Genomic DNA, 14,928 nt, shown 5'->3' with positions numbered 1-14,928 from the left:
TTAAATTTTGCGATCTCGGTCACATATTTCAATAAAATCTGCACAGGATAGTAACCGCTATCTATAATATTGTTCCAATCAACTGTATCTTTATTTTCATCCAAAAACTTTATACTCAAGTGTTGATAGAGACAAAGAACAGACATATGATCTTTTAATTGATAATGTATATTTTCTTGAATGAACTCTGATGATAAAGTTTGATATTTAGCAATGTTATACCAATTCAATTTGTTTACATATAATTTCATCATATCTTCGGATAATTCATATTTTTGAGAAATGTCATCCCAATGTTCTTTTTTCAAATCTCTTTCGTGTTGCATGATAAAAAGATCGAAAGCACTGTAATGTCCCGCCATCTCTATTTATTAAGAAAAAATTTCAAAATCAAGTTTTTATAAATTGGCTCTTTTTTGCGTTACATTCAGCACATTTTCCAGAAATTCTCTTAACTCCATTGATATTTGCGTAATATTTTATATCATTTGTTGCAGTTTTTTCTTTACATCTCACACAATATATGAGCGCCATTTATATAAGGAAAATTAGTCATCATAGCCGCCTAATCCATTAAATCTGTTATCAATATTTTCAAAAGTTTTATTAACATCTTCTTTAAATGTATTAAAGTTTTCTTCTAGTTTATTTACTTTATCGAGATATAAATCGTTGTATTCAACGAGTTTATGATCAATATTCTCAAAAGTTTTTGTGGCATCTAAACTAAACTTATCAAAAGACTGCTTATTTTTTATAACTTTTTCATTAATTTCGCCAAAGTTTTCTTTTAGTTTAATTAATTTATCATGAAGTAAAGATTGATTAGTAACTACTCTTTTAAAAACTTCACCATTTTTTCTATCGGTTTCATTAAAACCCTCTTGAAATTTAGCGAAATGTTCCAAAAAGTTTGTTATTTTTCCATAAAGATCGCCTTTATATAGATTGAAATTTTCCTCAAAATTTGTAAATTTTTTCATCACAATTTTCTATAGATCTTTTACTTCTCGCTTCAAGTTTTTCATAGACTTCTGTTGTAAAATCTTTAACATGCTGTTTATGATTCTCATAATTTTGTTTTAGTTCATTAAACATTTTAATAGGATCTTCTAATTGAATCATTACAAACAACATCAAATGGATTAAATTCCTTTACTAACACCGCTAATTCTTTTTCCTTTAAAATCTAAGGCATTTTTAACATTCGGATCATGTAAATCAACAATATCGATGTTTTCTGATAATTTTAGAGGTTTTAAAATTTGTTCTTTAACAACAACATCATGTTTGTCAATACCAGGTCGAACACCGACAATTCTTTTCTTATTAGCCAAAAAACTAACATAATTCTTTTCAACTTTGATTGCTTCAGTAATTTCATCAGCTTTTTCGATGTGAGACATTAAATTGGTAAATAATTTTTTTACACCATCATCAACTTCTTTTTCCAATGTTTTTATTTTATCAGCAACTTCATTTGAACTCATGAAATTTGCAAGTTTGTTATCATATTCTGCTTTAAAATCTTCAATCTCGACAGCAAACATATCTGAATCTGGAAGGTTTTGTAATAAATTTTCTAACTTGTTATCAAACTCATTTCTCAAACTATCAAAATTCAAACTATTATCTACATTTTGAATAATTTGTGTTCCAAATACGTCAAAAATATTTTGTGAATCCATATTTATTAAGTAATAATTTGTTAACAACTTCTTTAAAATCTTTACCAGTACTCAGTTCATTCAAAACAAAAACACATAAATGACCACAAATTGGGGGATCTTTATAGTCTTGAATCTGAGAATCATTGTAGTAGACGCTTGATTTTTTCAAATATTTGATCAATTCTATAGGTGGTTTGTCCTCAATTCTTCCATACGAATCAAAATAACATGCATTCTTATCATTTTTATAATAACAAATCCAATGCGTTCCACTTCCCATAATCGAGTCTAAATTCACAATTCCACATTCAAATTTCTTAACTTTTTCAGGTAATGTATCTCTCATGAAGATTCCTCTAAAATGTTTAATATTTTTGCAGATTTCTTTCAATTCCCCGAATGTTAAAGGTTTAAATTTTTTTTTCAATGTTTGATTTCACGTAATTCAAAGTTTTTTCATCTAATCCAGATCCTGTAACATCTTCCAACTCTTTATCTAACCAATTTAAAATGTTTCGAACAATAGGAATCACATCTTTTTTAACGATTGGAGCAGCTTTACGAACATAAGGAACAACATTTTTAACAACTGGAATATTTTCTCCAAAATCTAATAAATCTTTCAAAAGTCCACCATTTTTAAGTTCTTTGAACTGATTATAAGAAAATTCTATTCTGGTTCCTTTATTGTTTTTCTTATGTTTTTCGAGTTTATTGTATTGTCTATTTGTTAAAAATATCTTATCTTCGCCATTTTTTAGTTGATCTATTTTAAATTGAATACTAACGGGTATTTTCTTCTTAAAAGCGGATTTTATTTTTTCTTTCTGATTTTTGCTGAAGTTTACGTTCACCTCCATTTATATAGTTAAAATTTCAAGTTCTCTTCGATTCCCATTCCTAGTTTTCTCTTCAAAAACATTGCTCCAGCTGTTGGAAGCGCAACAAATCTTTCACCTAAACTAGCATCTTTTGATAAAAATCTATCCATTGCCTTATCTTGCAAAACTTTATCTGCGATATGTCTGGAATTTGTGTCTCTATGTTTTGCATAAAAAATATCGTGTTCCATAGCAGCTTGATCTAATTTATATTTATACCAGGATCTCCTCTTTTTTAGTCTTTTTTCGAGTTTTGTGCCAGGCCCCAGATACTGATAAGTTGGTACGTGTAATTCAAAAGGTAAATTGTTGATAAAATCATTCAAAAGTCCACTACCCTCAATCATAGATGAACTTATTGCCGGCAAAACTCGTTTTAAAATATTTAATTCCATCAGGTTTTTCAATCATTTCATCAAGTTTGTTCGAAATAAAATCTTTAATCGCTTTCTTTTCGTTCAAAAAATTGTTGTTTCCAGCCTTTTCTTGAGCATAAATATAATTAATAATTCCATCGAGTTTTGTCAAATCGTCGATATATCTGTATTCAATCTTATTATCACTGTATTTTCTCACACCTGATCCTTCGATTCTTTTTTTCCCAAATTGGTTTAATCAAATTGAGATATTTTTTACCTTTACTTGACTTTGGTTTCTTAGTTGATGGATCATTATTTTTGTAAATTGAATCAGATTTCCATAAAAATTTCTGTATACTTTTTCAAGTCTTCTTCAGAATATAAACCGTCTTTTGGAACATCAGTGCCTGTTAATAATCTCCATAAACCTTGAGTTCCTTCATATGTTTTTTCATTAATAATGATATCATTATGCTTAAAATTCACGGGCAAATTTCCAATCATAAAACTTTTCTTTTTTCTGTCCCAATACCTTTGCTCTAGGAAGAAATTTTTTACCAATTTCACCAATTATTATATCCGTTGTTCCAGGACTTATTGGTTCAACTATGGTAGAGTCTTCAATGATTCGAGGTCTAAATGGTGTTGAAGATGGTAATTTTGGCAATTCAAACTCAGATTCTGGTATCGAAATATCAGCAAATTGTCGTACAACTGGAACCAAATTCATTAAATTTTGATTATCGCTTAAAACATTTTCAATTTTGCCCTCAACATTTTTTATTGCAGAAGTTACAGGTTGATTAATTTTTTGAATAAGTTCTTGTTCTTCTTCATCCATTCGAATCTGTTCTTTAAATTCTTTGATTAATTTCTTTTCTATTTGATCAAGTTTTTTTGCTTCTTCTGAAGTTACGTTCGCCATTTATTTAGGAAAATTTTGAAACGTAAACGTGGAACGTGGAAACGTGAACACGAAACGAGAACACGAAACGTGGAACGTAAAACGTGAACACGGAACGTAAAACGTGAACGTGGAACGTGGAAACGTGAACACGAAACGTGAAAACGAGAACACGAAACGTGAACACGGAACGTAAAACGTGAACGTGGAACGTGGAAACGTGAACACGAAACGAGAACACGGAACGTAAAACGTGAACGTGGAACGTGAAACGTAAACACGAACGTAAAACATGAACGTGAAACGTAAACACAAACGTAAAACATGAACGTGAAACGTAAACACGAACGTGAAACGTAAACGTGAAACATGAACGTGAACGTGGAACGTGAACAGATTTACCGTTTTTCTGTTATTTTCATAATGTAAATAAAAATTAAAGATAATATAAAAATAATTGTAACATATATTTTATCAAGTAGATTTGTCAGACCACTGAGCAGCATTTATATTAGAAAATTTATTCAGATATTTACCATTTTTAGGCTTCAAAGTTAGATTAATAGTTAAAAATCCGTAGTCTTCCTTCCAAATTTTATCACATAACTCAATAAAGTGGTTAAAACTCATATCAGATCCCACATAATTGTTATAAATCTTTCTCGAATAGTGATCATCTTGCTTAAAAATACACAACATATTCAGGTTATTTCTTATAACTTGTTTATCAACCTTTGAAAAGCATTGGGAAAGATAGATACAAGATATGTTTTTGTGACGAGACATTACGAAATATTCCTTAATAACGTCCTGATTTTCCAAAATACAATCATCAAAAACGATTAACGAATTGGGTTTACATTCGCTTAACGGAACTATGTCCTCAGAAGCATTATAAAAATGTGATATTTTTTTGTTTAAGTTTTTCTCAATATTTTCAAATCTTTCTTGTAATTTTTTATAGGCGTCTTGTTCTAAAGATTTACTAAAAACATACAAATTGGAATAAGGAATCAACCTATTGTAGATAAAATTCAATAATAAAGTTGTTTTTCCACATCCACTTGAACCAACAATTAACAATCTGATTGGTTGATCTTTCTTATTTTCTTCAAACGTTTGAAGTTTTATCTGATCTTTTTGCTTTAAAAATTTCTCCATTTAAATAGAAGATTTTCATCTTGAAGCAACGCTTGCGAAAATGAAGCTGTTCAAGTTGACTTCAGAAAGCTCTAAATTAGTTTTAAACTTGGAACATCCTATACACTTAGAGGAAGAATCAAATTATTTTATCGGTTTAAGCGGCTTTTATTCTGATAATTTTGTAATAAATATTAGTGAAAGTTCTCCTTATTGTATAGGATTTAGTGAGAAGAACGTAACAAAATATTATGGTTTAAACAAACGATATTATACTTTCGATCAAATAAAAAAATTCCCTTAAAAATTATCTGAAAACATTCAAACAATCAGATAAATCTTTAAACTTTGACGAAAACAAGTTTGAAATGCAAAAAAAATTATCTCTCTAATAAAATTCAAATAAAATCACCAGTAAGAATAATGTTTTCAGCAATTATTGTAGAATTGTTAGGGTTTGTTCAAGAAATTATTGAGCCAAATCAGGTATATTTAGGAAATAAAACGCCAAAATTTAGACCGTTCGATGTAATTGAAGTGCACTGCAATCTCGTTGAACCTAGTTTTGAAAATCATACCGAACATTTACACAAAGAATCTGAAATTTTGTACACTTTTTTTTTCCCAAATGTTGCTTATGGATCAAAAATCAGTGAAAAACCGAATGAAATCGATTATATTCCAATTAGAAAAAATATTAAAAGAATTCAAAAAATCGTTCTGACTATACAAGACTCTGAGGGAAATTTATTAAATAATGAGAGTAAAACAACAATATATTTAAGATTGAAAAAGGATTAAAATGGACCCCAAAATATAAAAAAAGCTTCGAAAACATACATTCTGAAGGTAGGGGTGATTCGCCCTCAGGGGCGGTCTTACTTTCAAGGCCGTACGGGTAATGGCGACCCCGAGGTACCCTAGCTAATGCTCCAGATCCCTTCTCTTCTTGTTCTGGAGGCCTATGGCTGGCACACTTTTCTATGTGGCAGCCTATCTCTCTTCTTCACTCTCTTCTATCTGAGGTAAAGTTCCTCAACTCTTCGATCTAGTTTCCCTTTCATTTCTCCCACTAGGGGCCAAGCCACGGTGGAACAGCGTAGGCCAGGGCTGAATGGCTGGTGGCAAACCAGTCTTTACTACGCGGACTCTGGACACCGGCGACCCTCCAGTTTAAAAGCAGCTTACCCAGGCATGCGGGGCTCTGTCTGGGTGGACCTTCCATTCCCTAGCTTCTCGTGGGAACAACATGGAAAAAAACAAACACAAAAATCAAAACAAACCAACCCTTGAAACAGTTCCTGAAGCTGTTTCAAACCTACCTCTTCCTGCTGAGGTAGCTCCTGAAGCTACCTCGCACATACCACCACCTGGCAACACAACTCAAGAGGTTGTTATGCCAACATCCCTACCTTCTCCTCAACAAAGTGCCTTAGGAACACAGGAGGTTCCATTGCACACTGAAGCTCCCATACATGGCAAGGCTTTATCTGAGGAAGGCAGCACAAGCGCTGAGGAAGCAAAATCCCTTCAAGATATAGAAGATCAGCTCCTCAACAGCCCAAGCACTCCCAAGTCTACAGGTACGCTGGATGATGCCACAGAGCAACTCGGCAACCTTAGAATGAAGAGGCCCAATCTCACCACTGCTCAAAGAAGAGAAGCACTAAAGGCTAAACTTCTCGAAAAGGGTGAAGCTTTTGACCCTTCCAAGTGGAGGAGGGGGAAAAAGAAGAGGAAAAAGAATCAAGAACGGCAGGAGGTCTCAACTCCGGGCCCAACTGCGGGTGCCAAGGCGGGGGTGGGGTCGGCCAAGCGCCCCAGAGGCACTTTGGTCACCCCGCCCTCCGCGGAGGGACCCGCAAAGAAGGCTAGGAGGGAAACCCAAAAGCCCGAAGCCCACGATCCCGAGGCCTCTGGTAGCACACCCAAGGCTACCTACAGAGAGGTCGCAGAGCAATCAAAATGGCCATAGCCCTCGAAGGCTACCTGGAAGCGAAGCTAAGTGCAGAGCAAGGAGAAGCCATCGAGGACGCAATTATGGAAGAAATCCAACCCCTGGAGGATGGTTCCGTTCCATCGTTTGCGGGCACCTACCTAGAGAAAGGTGTTTTAATTGCTTCCTGCATCAACGAACACACCAAACGTTGGCTGGAAGAAGTTATTCAAAGGATAAAACCTCTGGGAGATGACATCTCTCTGAGAGTGGGACTGCGTAAGGACATCTTGAGGTCCACTAGGGTGTTTTTCAGAGCTCACCCGAAGCTTCTGAAGAAGACACCTGAAAAGGTACTTGAGATGTTTAATAAGCAGAACCCCAACCTGAATGTAAACGAGTGGAAAATCCTTCCATCCAAGCCAGACCCGAAAGGTTACGGATTCGTCTGCTTCCTGGACGAGGTCTGCTACAAGGCTGTGAAGGCTTCCAACTGTAGAGCCAACTTAGGACTCTGGCAGGTCTCAATTGTCTCCTCGACAGTCAAGGACAATGCCACGAGTTCTACAAATCAACCTCCAGCACAGTAGAGCTGCCTCGGCAGCCTTCTGCCAGTTCTTCCTCCAAGAGGGATTTGATCTGGCATTGATACAAGAACCATGGCTTCACCAAGGGAGAGTGGCGGGCCTAAATGAAACCAAAGGTAAGTTAATTTACTGCACCTCTCTAAGGAATGTCAGAACCTGCATCCTGTTGAGGAGAGGCTTGGATTTTCTAACCCTCAACGAATTCTGCTCCAGAGATCTTACTGTGGGCACACTGACCTGGAAGAATGGAGGCACAGTGCAGAGCACAATTGTAGGCTCCGTATACCTGCCATATGATGCCAGGGAACTCCCTCCATCAAGAGACCTAGAGCTCCTGGTGGAAGAAGCACAAGCCAGACGTCAACAACTTCTTCTAGGTTGTGACGCCAACGCCCATCACTCTGCTGGATGGGGCAGCACAAACACTAACCCCAGAGGTGAGGCACTTTTACAATTTCTTCTAAGTAGGGACCTATTTATATGTAATAAAGGTAACCGCCCTACGTTCGCAACACGAATTAGACAAGAAGTTATTGACATAACAATCTGCACACAAGGTATACTTGGAATGGTTGATAAGTGGCACGTAAGCGAAGAGGCCTCATTATCGGATCACAGGTATATCCGCTTTAACCTGCAAGATGAGGCTGCAGAGGTCCTCTATCGCAATCCCAGGAGGACTGACTGGTTGGGATATAAGTCTGACCTTCAGTCACAGTTGGGATCGGTAGGCGGAAGGGTGCGATGCTTCACAGACATAGATCAGATAGCTTCTGACCTGCAGAATGCTATAATCAATAGCTTCCACGACAATTGCCCATTGCGACGGGGGAAGAGTCGAACCAATACTAAGTGGTGGACTGCGGACCTCGCTCGCAAAAAGGGCTAATGTCAGGAAGCTGTACAATCAATGCAAAAGGAGCCGTATCTGGGAGTCCTATCATAGAGCTCTTACAGAATACAGCCTAGCGATTAAAAAAGCAAAACAAAGTTCCTGGAGGCAGTTTACACAGAAGGTAAATGAGTTAAGCGCGGCAGCTAGACTGCAACGCTTACTAGCCTCAAGTCCAACCGGTCACTTGGGATCTTTAAGGTCCCAGGGAGGTCAACACACTTCCGGGTCTAGTGATAGCCTCAAACTTCTCCTTGAGACTCACTTCCCTGACTGTATCTTTGAGAATGACGACACTGGAACGTCTGGTAACCGCGAGGCAGGCTCACGGCCAAGAGCTTGTCGTGGTAGCTGGGCCATTGCCAGAAGGATTGTCACTCTCTCTAAAGCCAAATGGGCAATTTCTAAATTTGCCCCTTTCAAATCTGCAGGAGGGGATGGAATCTTTCCGGCCCTGCTTCAACAAGGGCCGGAGAATCTCCTTACCCTTCTATGTGAACTATTCAGGGCGAGCCTAGCCTATGGGTACATACCACAAGTCTGGCGTCTCAACAGGGTGGTCTTCATCCCTAAAAAAGGGAGAGCGGACTACTCTGTCCCTAAATCTTTTCGTCCCATCAGTTTATCTTCGTTTCTACTGAAAACATTAGGAAGACTGGTGGAGAGGCACCTGAGAAAGGGAGTTCTCTCAGACACTCCCCTTCATCGCAACCAACATGCATACCAGCAAGGCAAATCCTGTGAATCAGCACTGCACCAACTAGTCAGTAGGATTGAGGATAGCCTGTCTGCCAAGGAATTGGCATTGTGCACCTTCATAGACATTGAAGGAGCTTTCGACAATGCCAATTTCACTGCAATGGTAAGTGGAGCACAGCGACGTGGCCTCGAGCCAGCTCTGTGCCGGTGGCTAAGGGCCATGCTGTGCTCCAGACGGATCAGGGCCGATCTTAATGAAGTATCGCTTGTGATCGCACCCACAAGGGGATGTCCTCAAGGAGGCATCCTGTCACCTCTACTGTGGAACCTAGTAGTAGATGGTCTACTTGAGGACCTTACTAACAACGGAATCTATGTCCAAGGATATGCAGACGACATAGTCCTTATGGTACAGGGAAAATATACAAATGTTGTTGTTGATATCATGAATACCAACCTTCAACATGTACACAACTGGTGTCAGGGAGAGGGACTGAAAGTAAATCCCTCTAAGACAGTAGTTGTACCATTCACTAGGAAAAAGAACCTAGAGTCTCTTTCTAGGCTGAAACTCGCATCCACTCAGCTGGAGTGGTCAAAGACAGTCAAATATTTAGGACTGACTCTAGATCATAAGCTTACGTGGAATGATCATCTTAATAATATCCTGCACAAAGCAAAGTAGGCGCTCATGACGTCCAGGAGACTTGCAGGATTCTCATGGGGCGTAAAACCCCACATAGCACTATGGCTTTACAAAGCAGTTGTAAGGCCTCAAATCACTTATGGTTCATTAGTCTGGTGGACAAAGGTGAATCAGGTAACTGCCAAAGCCAAGCTTGAAAGCTTACAAAGGCTTGGCACAATCTTTGTAACCGGAGCATTCAGGAGCAGTCCCTCAGCGACCCTCGAGGTGGCTTTAGGACTTCTACCTCTTGATGTCCATATAAAAGCTGAAGCGCGTAAGTCAGCTTATCGGCTGATGGTTGCTGGCTTGTGGAGGAATGGCGCGTCTAACGCGAGCCATGGCGCCATCACTGAAGCTGTAAACCCAAGCGCTATTCTCGAAATGGTCTCCGACACAATGAGAACGGAGTTCGTATTCAATAAGCCATTCTCAGTTGACTTCTACTCCAGAGATGAGTGGAAATCGCAAGATAACATCCCAACAATAAGAAAGAGCTTTGTCTGGTACACGGATGGCTCGCTTATTAAGGGTAGAACTGGATATGGAGTGTTTAGTCAATCCCCTAGAACTGCCCTTAGCGGCAGTTTGGGTCGGAACTGCTCCATATTTCAAGCCGAAATCTATGGTATCCTAGCCTGTGCCAACCTAGGCCTCACCAGAAGGTACCAGGGAATGAACATCTGTATAATGTCAGACAGTCAGGCAGCTCTTAAAGCTCTTGACTCCAACAGCATTTCATCCAGGCTTGTGTGGGAGTGCTTTAACACTCTCTGCAAGCTTGGATCACGCAACTGTGTGCGTCTTGGTTGGGTACCGGGCCACACAGGCATAGGTGGCAACGAATGCGCCGACAGGCTTGCCAAAAGCGGAGCAAGCATGCCATACACCGGTCCAGAACCGAGTTGTGGTATAAGCAAGTCAGCCGCTTACCAAAGTATAAACAAATGGTCCAGGAAGACACACCGCGTGCGGTGGCAGAGTCACCAAAGACAAGCACTCGGCAAAAGACTGCTTGCCGATTCTAGCTCCGGATTCACCAGATGGCTGATGGGGCTGGGCAGGGATCGGGTTAAGCAAGTGATTGCCTTGATCACTGGACACGGCCACTTCAGGAAACACCTAAACACTCTAGGTTTACGAAATGAGGCCTCGGAGTGTAGACTCTGCAATAAGTCTGAAGAGACTGCAAAACACATAATACTGGACTGTGAGAGACTGGGAGCAAGGAGAAGGGCTCTTTTCGGTGACAAACAACCAGGCGACGAACCAGATGCTAGTATCGGGGAAAAGCTTCTTAGCCTAATTAAGGGCACGAAGATAGGCTTACCCCTCTAACATCAAAGGGGCACACAATAAGCTCAGGTTGACGTGTGAGGATCTATGAATCCACCCCAATATCCCAAAGGAAAAAAAAAAAATAGGGGTGATTCGCCCCCGCCTTCAAACTTTAAAAAAAAACACTGTTTTCATTAATGAATCTGGGCTTTATTCTCAAAATAAAAATTACTAGTTAAATTTCTTTTCTATCTAAATGGAGACAGTTGTAGATCCAATAAATAATCAACTTATATTCAATAATAAAGACATTGTAACGATTGTAGACGAAATCAATGTAATCTGGTTTAAGGCTAAAGATGTTTGTGAAATATTAGGTTATGAAAAAACAAAAAACGCAATTAAATTAAATGTTGATGATGATGACAAAATTCAATATTTTTACTTAAAAAACAAGGGGCTATTCGAATGGCCCCTTAACAATCTTCATCCTGACACTGTTTTTATCAATGAATCTGGACTTTATTCTTTAATTTTGAGATCACATAAAAAAGAGGCAAAAATCTTCAAAAATTGGGTTACAAAAGAAGTTTTGCCAAGTATTCGTAAATTTGGTGAGTACAAACTTGAAAACAAGATTAAATATTTAGAGGACGAAGTTAAACACTTGCAAATTAAAGATGAAATAAAAACTGAAATAATCGCAAAACAAAGTGTAAAAATTGACTTCATGAAACCAGACCTTGTTTGTAAAGATTTTGCTAAGAAAAAACACCATGTTTTTGTATTAATTAAGAAGAATCACATGTGGGAATATCCTTATTACGTTATCAGAGCTCAAAAGAGAGAAATACCGAAAAGATTGAAAGAACTTGAAATTGATTACCCAGAAATGGAAATTTTATTAAGACAAGGAGATCCAAATAGTATAAATCTCTAAAACCAAATGAAAGAATCTTTGAATATTTTATACAACGGAAATCATTTTACTACAAATATGGCAGAATCTCGACTGATTTATAGAATATCTAAATTACACGATGAAAATGTTAAACTCTCGATTTATTATATTTTGTTTGTAAATGTTTAGCATAACTAGGTAACCATTGTAGAATTCTTTTTTCATATTCACAAGGCATTTCGTTTTTATAACTTTCGCTGAAAATTTTTTTAGCACAATCTTTGCAAAAAGCATCTTTTCTATCTTTAATATACTGCCAGTTATTAAATTCAGAAATATTTTTAATTTCTTTACAAAAGTAACACTTTTTCTCTTCTAAAGTTAATTTGTTCATTTTATCATATAATTCCTTACAATAACAGTCTTTTCTATTCTCTTCTTGACACTTTGTACATTTCTTTTGAGACTCCATTTATATAGAAAAAATTATTACACGATGAAAATGTTAAACTCTTGAATTATGATATTTTGTTTGTAAATGTTTTTGATAATTATTTAACCATTTTATAGTTCTTCCACATTCACATTGAGTATCTTCATAATATAATCTATAGTGATTCTTCTTTACACAATCTTTACAATATGAGTCTTTCTTATCTCTACTATAGTGATCACTATTAAACTCTGAAATTTTTTTAGTTTCTTTACATTTAAGACATTCTTTATCTTCCAAAGTTAATTTTTCTATTTTATCATATAATTCTTTATGATATTCCCTTTCACAATCTTTGCAATTATAATGCATTCCATCTTTCCTATTTTTATCTTTATAAAATTCATTTAAATCTTTAAATTCTTTGCACTTTGTACATTTCTTTTGATGCGCCATTTATATATAGAAAATTTATATTACAGTTTTGACTTCTTCAATTCATATTCATAAAACTTTCCGGTTATTTCTTCATTATTTAAATCTTTTATACTATAAGTTACAGGATCTGTGTTATTAATTTGATAAATCACAAAGATTTCTCTTGACCAATTGTTCTTATATTTGTTCGAAAATGTTTGTTTTTTACTAACAATTCTTACATGATCATTGACTTTAAATTTAGTTTTCGTGTGAATTTCAGGTGGAACATACTTGAAAACCGACTCTAATAACTCTTTTTCTGCATCTTTATCTACGTCTTTAGGCTTCATTTTGATTGTGCTATGAACAGTATCGTTATATTTCTTTACGATTTCTTGAAGAATATCGATCCATTTAAAGTTTTTATTAATCTCAAAAAGAACCTTCATTCTTTCATTTTGAGTTCTGTTATATCTCTCTACAATACTTGATTTCTCTTCGTTTTCAGTATGATAAATCTTAATGTTGTATTTCCTCAAAACATCGTTAAATTCTTTATTTTTAAACTCTAAACCCTTATCTGTATGAAGTAGGTTAGGAGGTTTGTGATTGATCCTTATGGCATCTTTTACTATATCTTCGAAAGCTTTTGAAATATCCTTGCCGTTTTTTCTTTTGATAGCTCTTGACCAAGCATATTTTGAGAAAGTATCAATAACATTTAACATATACTTAAATCCATCATTTTGATCTGAATAGTTAGACATTATAACTAAATCTGCTGCCCATAAATCGTCAATTCCTAATGTTATAATTTTTCTCTTTTTAAACTTTTTTCGTACTGGTGCATGAATTTCTCGAGCTTCAATCTCTATCTCATCTTTAGTCTTCAATTCTTGCTTAACAGGTTTTGGATTTGGATTCTTTATAAACTTACTCTTGTTTGTCTTACATTTTGAACATTTTGCAGCAATTCTATACAATCCATTTTGAGTTTGAACGATTTTTGAATCTATATTTTTCGTTTTCTTTTTACACTTGTGACAGTGAATTAAATCATCTTCCATTTACATATCAAGGTTTCCAAGTTTATTTAATTCGTCTATTATATCAGATTTTGCTTCATAGCCATACGGTACTGTATCGATCTTATTTTCTAGGACAATTCTCTTATCATCTTTAGCGTTCAGTGCCAGCTTGTTTATGGTAACAGTGTACAACTCATGTTTATAACTTTTGATGACTGTCATCTCCCTAAATTCTTCTTTATCTTCGAACAAACATCTCTTCAAGTTTTCGATATTTATTGTTTTATTTACAACGCTTCTCTTAATTCCTTTACACCTAACTGGGTTTTTATCTAGATATTTGTACGAGTACATCTTAGACCTTAAACCACAAAATTCTTCTAAAACTTCGCTATTTAACTCATCTTTGAATTTCCCTATTACCTTCTTATTTTTAGTAGTGAAACATTCATGATCTTTTGGATAATCACTTGTATCAAAGTCATCTATATTTTCTTTAATAATTTTAAAAGGATCTCGTTTCAATTCTAGGAAATAACTGTCTGTATCCATGTAACACAGATTCAAATCTGGATCAAACTTCTTTAATTTGTTGTAATAAAACTCGTACATTAGCAATTTTGATAGGTCAAGAACTGAAAATCCTATGTAAATCGGTTTGTTAAATTTTACTTTCTGTTTGTACATGTGACTCGCTATACAGTTGTCGTCAAAGATAGTGAAGCTTTTGAAATTTGTTTTCTTAGCTTGTTTCATTGAAAATTCTTCATTTCCTAGTCTAATATCGCATCTATTTCGCACATTTTCCATACTTTTTCCAAAAACTGAGTTGTTCATCAGCTTATAAAAATCCTTTTCAAAGTCACTTGTAGCTTTGGTCCTCATATTAGTATTAAAATCAATGTATTCTTTCATAAAAGGCTTCTGATCGAATGCAATAACTCTATTCACATGTTTCAAAATCATACCTTGTTCCAAATAGAACTTCAAATTTCTCGAATGAACAACGTATTCAGTTTTATCCAGTAGAGTTGTGCAAAGTTTGTTTTTAAAATGTTCAGGAGCAAGAGGCAAATCTTTATGATTTTCATGTAAATTTGTTGGATATCCAAGAT

The sequence above is a fragment of the Homalodisca vitripennis genome, chromosome 8, assembly GCF_021130785.1.
Source record: "Homalodisca vitripennis isolate AUS2020 chromosome 8, UT_GWSS_2.1, whole genome shotgun sequence".
NCBI lineage: Eukaryota > Metazoa > Arthropoda > Insecta > Hemiptera > Cicadellidae > Homalodisca > Homalodisca vitripennis.
The sequence above is the reverse complement of the archived record's forward strand: the minus strand, read 5'-3'. Positions refer to the sequence as shown.